This window comes from Cygnus atratus, chromosome 5 (genome assembly GCF_013377495.2).
Source record: "Cygnus atratus isolate AKBS03 ecotype Queensland, Australia chromosome 5, CAtr_DNAZoo_HiC_assembly, whole genome shotgun sequence".
Taxonomy (NCBI): Eukaryota; Metazoa; Chordata; class Aves; order Anseriformes; family Anatidae; genus Cygnus; species Cygnus atratus.
The window spans coordinates 1-7,055 of NC_066366.1; the positions used below are offsets into that span (position 1 = coordinate 1).

General features: G+C 50.3%; 1 long non-coding RNA gene across 1 annotated transcript; it reads right to left on the reverse strand.

Annotated features, from left to right (window-relative positions):
* Positions 1–882: 882 nt before the first annotated feature.
* On the reverse strand, positions 883–6,400 carry LOC118249752 (uncharacterized). The gene is made up of 5 exons (XR_004779201.2): positions 6,265–6,400; positions 5,861–6,088; positions 4,194–4,341; positions 2,914–3,001; positions 883–1,043 (listed from the first exon to the last, which is right to left on the reverse strand). It is a non-coding gene; the product is annotated as an uncharacterized LOC118249752 (long non-coding RNA).
* Between the last annotated feature and the right edge of the window lie 655 nt (positions 6,401–7,055).

The following is a 7,055-nucleotide window of genomic DNA, read 5'->3' on the forward strand; positions in this document are numbered from 1 at the left end:
CCCTTTCGCCAGCAGGAGGGAGCAGAGAGCGACGCGTCTCTGCAGCGCCTCTTCGCCTACAGCACCGCTCGCTGTTCGGCCACCAGGTGGCACCAGGCGCCGCCGCGCCAGCCTGCTCCGTGCATGGGCAGAAGCAGAACGGCAGGCACAGCTTCCCAGGCCGTCTGCTCGTTAAGGGAAGCGGTGGGAGCCGCGTGGAACACCACACGAAAACGGCAAGAAAAGGCACCCCGCTCCACTGGCGCGGAGGAAGTAACTGCCCATCCTAAATGGCCCTGTGCCGAGCGGCAACGTGAAACTACAGTTCCCAGCGTGCTCTGGAAACCAACATGGCCGACCGGAAGCCCGGCGCCCAAAGACCACAACTCCCGGCATGCTCTGGGGCAAGATGCTCCTAGCCATTGCCCCAGAGCCAAATCTGTGCTTTCTGACCTGCCGCCTACCCCCCGCAGCTTTCCCTACCCCAGCCGCCGATCCCGCAGGACCCAGCCTCCCCAACACCCTTCCCTCCCCCTCACCAGGGACCCCAGTCCCTCCCTCACCTGCTCCTCCGCAGCAGCCGCAACCCAGGTCACGCTCACCAATCACTCCCTCCGAGCCGACCAGCCCCAGCACACCTGGCCCAGGGAGCAAAGACAGCACAGGCCTCCCCCCACCATTGCTGCCCTTACTCCCCCCCCAGCCTGCAGCCTCCCCAGCAGGGTGGCCCCCACACCCAGATCGCTTGTCTGTATCCATCAGCTCCCCCACGGACAACGAACACGGGGCCAACCCCCCCCAGCCCCTGCCCCCTCCACACCCAGGAACCTGCACCCGGCAACACGGCCACTTACAGTGGCCACAAACACAGAGGGCAGCACAAGCCAGAAAGCGAACTTTATTAAACTCTTGCGCAGGACTCCTGGCAGGGAGACTGCGGTGGAACTCCCTGCCCGGACGTTCTCCCCTTCCCCTGGGGGCTGCAGGGCTCAGGCATCGAGCAGGTCTGTCCATCCCTCTCAGCGTTCATCCCATGGGGAACGGTTGCCTCCTGCGGAAATGGGCTGTGATGCACAGAAGGAGGAAGAAAAACAAAGGAAAAGGGCACAAGCGGGACACAAGCAGCAAGAGGGGACCTGGGTGGACGGACAGCCAGCGGGGCAGAGGGACAGAAGAACCACCCAGGGGCACGGAGCAGGACAGGGGTGATTGACAGGATTGGACAGAGAGCCCAACAGAGGCACAACTGTGACAGCCAGGATGACCAAGAGTAATAGCAATTTTACTCTTACTGACATCAGAGAGTGTTGGTTTGGGATGAAATCAGAGTTTTGGTTTTTGGATCAGAGATGACTCTGTTGAACAGTCTCTGCCTTTCCAGTGTGCGAAAGGAAAAGCCACAAGGATAAGCACAGAAGTATGAAGCTATTATTACCGACAGAGATGCTGGAAGTAGGCTTCTCAATATCGCTTTTGGTAGTTGTGGAATAATTGCCTGAAGTAACTAGGCAAATTAAACTAATATTCACATTTTAAAGAAAATGTACAGCATTGAAGAAGCTTTCAGGGTGGAGGGTAGCTGCGCTACCTAAGCATTCCCTAGGCCTCCAACTTTACATGCTATCGCACTAGGGGAGCTTGGTGTGCCGACTCTAAGGAACAGTACAGAGCATAGAGCGGAGTGGAGACATCACGGATAGGCCCTGTGACGAGATGGGGACTCGATGCTCTTGTGCACACCGAGACCGATAAGCTGCACGTTTGCTACCCTGAGCCAACGACCTGTCATGGTTTTGACAAAACGCTGTACTCTACTGAACTTTTGCTCATTATATCATCATTATAATACCAAAACACACCTCCATCCCAAAAGCTCCATGCCTCCAAGGTGCGACCACCCCTCACTGAGCACGCGCTCTGAATTTCTCCTTTAAGCAAAAGCGAGATAACTTTTTACCAATCATAACCAAGATATGCCTGACTAGAGTCACTCAAGCTCCACCTAAAAGGACAGAAAATAGTCATAGAATATCCTGAGCTGGAAGGGACCCATAAGGATCATCAAGTCCAACTCCTGGAACCGCACAGGTCAACCCAAAAATTCAGACCTTGTGACTAAGTGCACAGTCCAAACGCTTCTTGAACTCCTGACAGGCTTGGTGCAGCGACTACCTGCCCTGGGGAGACTGTTCCAGTGCACGACAACCCTCTCAGTGAAAGAGCCTCTTCCTGATGTCTAGCCTGAACCTCTCCTGCCGCAGCTTGACACCATTCCTGCAGGTCCTATCACTGGTCACTAAAGAGAACAGATCAGCGGACAATGTAAATTGGCTTAAGTGAGAGGGGATGTTAGGGAAGATACCATCACGAAGGATACCTTTCTGACTTCCGGGATCAGTCGACAGGGCTGAGCCTCTCTTCCCCCCGCATTGGGATGTCGTGGGGTAAGATTTGAACACTTGGTTGTAGCAGGTGTCTCCATGGAAACTTAGAAATCTCTAGAGCCTTTGTGCCTTTTAACGCATTAATAGCCAGGACGAGTACCTGTGTATTTCATGCGTGCTCGCATGCTTTTGCGGACAGTGAATTTATCTCCAGCAGCCCAAAGAACCTGTGTCCCTGTTGCTGTAATAAACTGCCCTTCATTGCATTGTTCCTAGCTGTGATAGTTCTCATTGAATGCGACTAGATCGAGGACGTGCTATGTTATTGGTGAATCTGTGACCGTCATAGTTCAGTAACCTGAATCCGACCAGACCCGTAACAGTTAGTCAGCTTAACATGACAGTATTTAACGCCCCTATTAACGCCCCTTAACATGACAGTATTTCATAGGGAAAAACAAAGCCTAAGCTTTCTCATCCCTGTGGCCTTGGGAGGCAGGCAGAGAAGGAACCCGAGACTCTTAGTGTCTCCTGAGAATTCGCAGCTTACAGTTACTCCATGTCTTCTGGTCTCACAGGATGAGGCAGAGGTATAATTAATTCCTTCTCCATCTCGCTGGAAAGAGCTTTTCTCCTCTCTGTGACAAAGGAAAAAAAAATGTTATGATCGTGGGAGTCATTATACAAAGCCACACTCAGTGAATTCACTATTACAGTTAAGATCGTTTTTAATCGAAAACACCTTGACAGCAATGTTACCACTGCAAACATAGCGCTGCAAAAAAAATCAACTCAAGATAAAGGAAAGGGCGAGCTAAAAGGACAAATAACGTGACCAAAGGCATCTGCAACAACCATCTGGTAGATGGTTGTCCACAGCCCTCGGATTTCATGGTCGTCCTTTCCTGACAAACGAATCCTGGAAGAACAGAAAAGATACACAACGTGTCCACAAAAACTTCTGGGGAGGCTACTGAAAAGGAAAACAAACAAAAAAAATAGAAACAGCAAGCGGCTAGTACGTCAGTTTTGTTAACATAGTAACATTAAAATACTAGAAATTTCCACGTTCTGTGTAGCCCCAAGGTGGTGCTGGGTACATCCACCGATATTAACGGGGTGGCACAATGTAAGAGATAGATAGTAGACCAGGTACACCTGAGGTGCACAGATTGCATATTCCAGGCAACCAAAAAGGCACAGCTTGGCACCCAGTTTGGATCAGCTTGCATATAGAGTCTGCTGATACATGAGTATATGCAACAAGCAGAGAAGTCTTTTACTCCACAGACTCAGTTTCATTATATATATACATACATATACATATGTATGTATATACATATTTATATAACAACCAAACATTTTAAACTTTATAACCACTTGAGTAACAATCATTAGCTACACCTACACGTAAAGCCAGGACTACACTTAAGCGATTAAGTAAACACGGAGCCTTATCTGTGAAACGCTGAGAATGCCCCATAACCGCTGGGCATCTTATGCACAGCGTACATAGTTTTTGCACAAACGTGCATCTTAATACACAAGAGGAGGGGCGAGGCAGGACAAAGGTTTTAGAGACGCTGTCAAGACCTAGAACAACCACTGGGCAATCGCTCAGACTGTGCAAAGCTCAGCTAAAACCTGCACAATTCCACTGAAGGAAGGAGGCTACCTACTTGTCTGCTTAAAAACAAGCTCACAAAGAACATACTTACAAAATCAAAAATGAAACCATCGTCCAGCAAAACAAACATCTGGAATACAAAGGGCTAAAACTGACAGCTGAGGTTTGATTCTTTAGCGATGTCAAAGGTCTTCAGATCCTACCTGACTTCTTATGGATGGTGGTGTTGCAGCACAGAAATGAGGGGATTGCAGGAAGATCAGAACAGGCCAAACGTGGCGCTGAGCTCCTAAAGGAGCTGGTGGGATAGCACTGATGAGAGTGAGACAGGCTGTCAGCCTTCTGCACGAGCTGAAGAAAAGGAGCGCAAGTGTCGGAAGAAGCTGTTTCTTCTCATACTTCATTTAATACATATCGTCTTTAAATCCGGGGCGTCTTCTTAGGGAACAGATAAAGAGGTAGAGTCAGCGGCTCCAAGGACACTTCAGGATCTTAGTTCGTTTTATAGTTAGCTGCTATCCATAAAACCAAACCAGTTAAAATGGAAAGTTACATTAAAAGTTCTGGATAATAACAGAAGTATGGGATTAAAAAAAAAAACAAACACCACACGCTTGCATGGAAAGGAGGTCAAATTATCTCATTCATTTCCCAATTCCCCTGCAAACTCCTATGCTCAGCTCCTCTTAACTCACTCACCTATCCAAACACAGGGCAGGATGCATCAGTTCTCATCATTCTTGGTAAAAAGACAACATTTTCACGCTTGCTCTCAAATATCATCTCTTTCCAGCACGCTTTCCTGCAAGCTATGCTAATTCCTCCAGGCTTTTTAATATATGCTAGAAACTTCACTGTTTTATCCTAATGACCATCTCGGTGGGAGTCACTGAGCTGCTATCTTTCATTCTGCTGTCTTCACAAATACAAATAAAACAGTACTTCAGCGATGCTCTATGACAAACTAGGCAATATGTTTATTTAGGCAATATAAACGTGTGGATTGTGCTGTCTGCAGTATTTTGTCCCACACGCTCCTGCCCCAGGACAGTTATTTAATCAGCTGGTGAGCCACGTGCCTCGAGCAAGCATCTTGCTGGGTAACCAGCTCTTAGCCTTGAGGGGACACGTGAGAACTTCCAACTTTGTTCCTGGTAATGTTTGAAGTAAAAGCAGTAGGGAAAATCCCTGGAAGAAAGTCCTTCCTTAAGCTGAAGACATGCAGTATCGCAAAACTGCTATGAAATATTACGAAAGGCAGAATGATGGCTCAGTCAGCCCACCCTGACCAAATGTCAGTGACCTCCCAAAGGTCTTCTGTTTGCAGGAGCCAGTTTTTGAGATACGTTTGTGCTGCTACCCTAGTGCATGCTGTGTGTTTCTCAGGCACCTAAAATTCCAGAAATGCAACAGTTCTGGTTAGCCCACCAGTCGTTTCCACACGTCAGTTTCAGTTTCCCAACAGTTCTGGTTTTCCCACCTATTTATTATAGTACCATTCTTTCAAGACAGTCAAAGAAGCAATTTATGTTTTTATTTGGTAGAGAGTGAAATCACTTCGCTATTATGCTGTCACCAAGTCAGCTGAAACTATTACAGAATGATAAATGAGAGAGAAATAATTTGTTCTTTCTTGGATAGCATTTGCTTCAAATACTCCTGCCAGGGCCAGGTTAAGGAATCCACGGATTCCAAGGGGGGAGGCTGCCAAAACAGATTCTGTCTTTCTGATAATTTCTCAATGGAGCATTTCTCCCTTCAGTATTACTGGTGTAAGGACAACGACTTGGATTTCAGAGAAGCAAGGTTTGCAAGGACAGGTAGTATCTTGAGATAGATGAGATTTCAGGGGTACAATCTCAATACCTACCAAAACCTAAATTCCACAATGCTGCTTCTGCAATCTGAGGGACAAACTCTTTGCCACAGACGGGCAGGGATATCGGACCAGGGCAGAGAGGATCGCTTCAGGAGTCAGCAGAAGTGGTAACGAGAGAGCTGCATCCCTCTGTAATAGATTCCTCGGTTTACCCGGTGCGCCACCTTCGCTCGGCAACAAAACCCACAGGGGTCCTAGCGGCGGGGAGCTGCTTCTGCCCTGGTGAACCGCAGAAAAAGGAGAGAACCGGTTGTCAGAACACAGGGAGAGGAAAACCTCCGAGTCGCAGTCCAACGATCAAGCGCAGCGAGGACCCGCGCCCGGCCGCCGCAGCCCCCACCCCTCCCGGCCCGACGCTCCGGGGAGGCACCCCCGAAGGCTCCCGCTCGCCTCACCGCCGGCAACCGCGCTCGCAGCCAGCAGCAACCTGCGCCTCCCGGCGCGCACAGCCCGGCCCCGGCTCGGGGAAAGACCGGCCGCGCGCCGCGGAGCCCACGTGGCCGCCCGGCACCACAGAACTACAGCTCCCAGCATGCCTCGGGACGGAGCAGTCCATCCAACCCAGAGCGGAGTCGGCCAAGCACACACAAACCGCCCCCCCCCCGCCCGCCCTTTCTCCCCTTCTCCCCGCCGCCTCCCACCGCTCCGCCCCGCTCTCCCCCAGCTCCCAAAGCCCCACCGCAGTGCAGACCCGGCAGCACGCCCGGTCCGGTCCGGTCCGGCGCCGCCCCGCCCCGCAGAAGGGCCTTTTCCGCAGAAGCCGCTGACCGCGTGGCGTCCCGACCACCCGCCACTCAAAAATGAGTGTTGTGGGCCTCAGAGTGTGCAAAGAGCATAAGGAGGGCTCCTGAGAGGACAGGGGAAACAAAGGGAAAGCTGCTTACCTCTGAGAAGTCGTCCTCGATCTTAGTGCCACGGACGTTTGTCTCGCACGCTCAGTACACGAGTTAAGGGGTCCCCGTACATTTGAAGGCTTCTTACCTCTGAGAAGTCCCCCTGGGCTTTCTTCCGCCAGACGATGGCTTTCCCAGGGACTCAGCACCATGCCACAGCTGCTCTCCCCACGTGTTTTGTTTTGTTTTTTTTTTTAATTTTAGTTTTAGTTTTGTTGCGTGTTCAAATTACAATACAATCAAAATCACACCCCACCTGTAGATAACCGCATCTGGTTTTCTACAATGCAGCA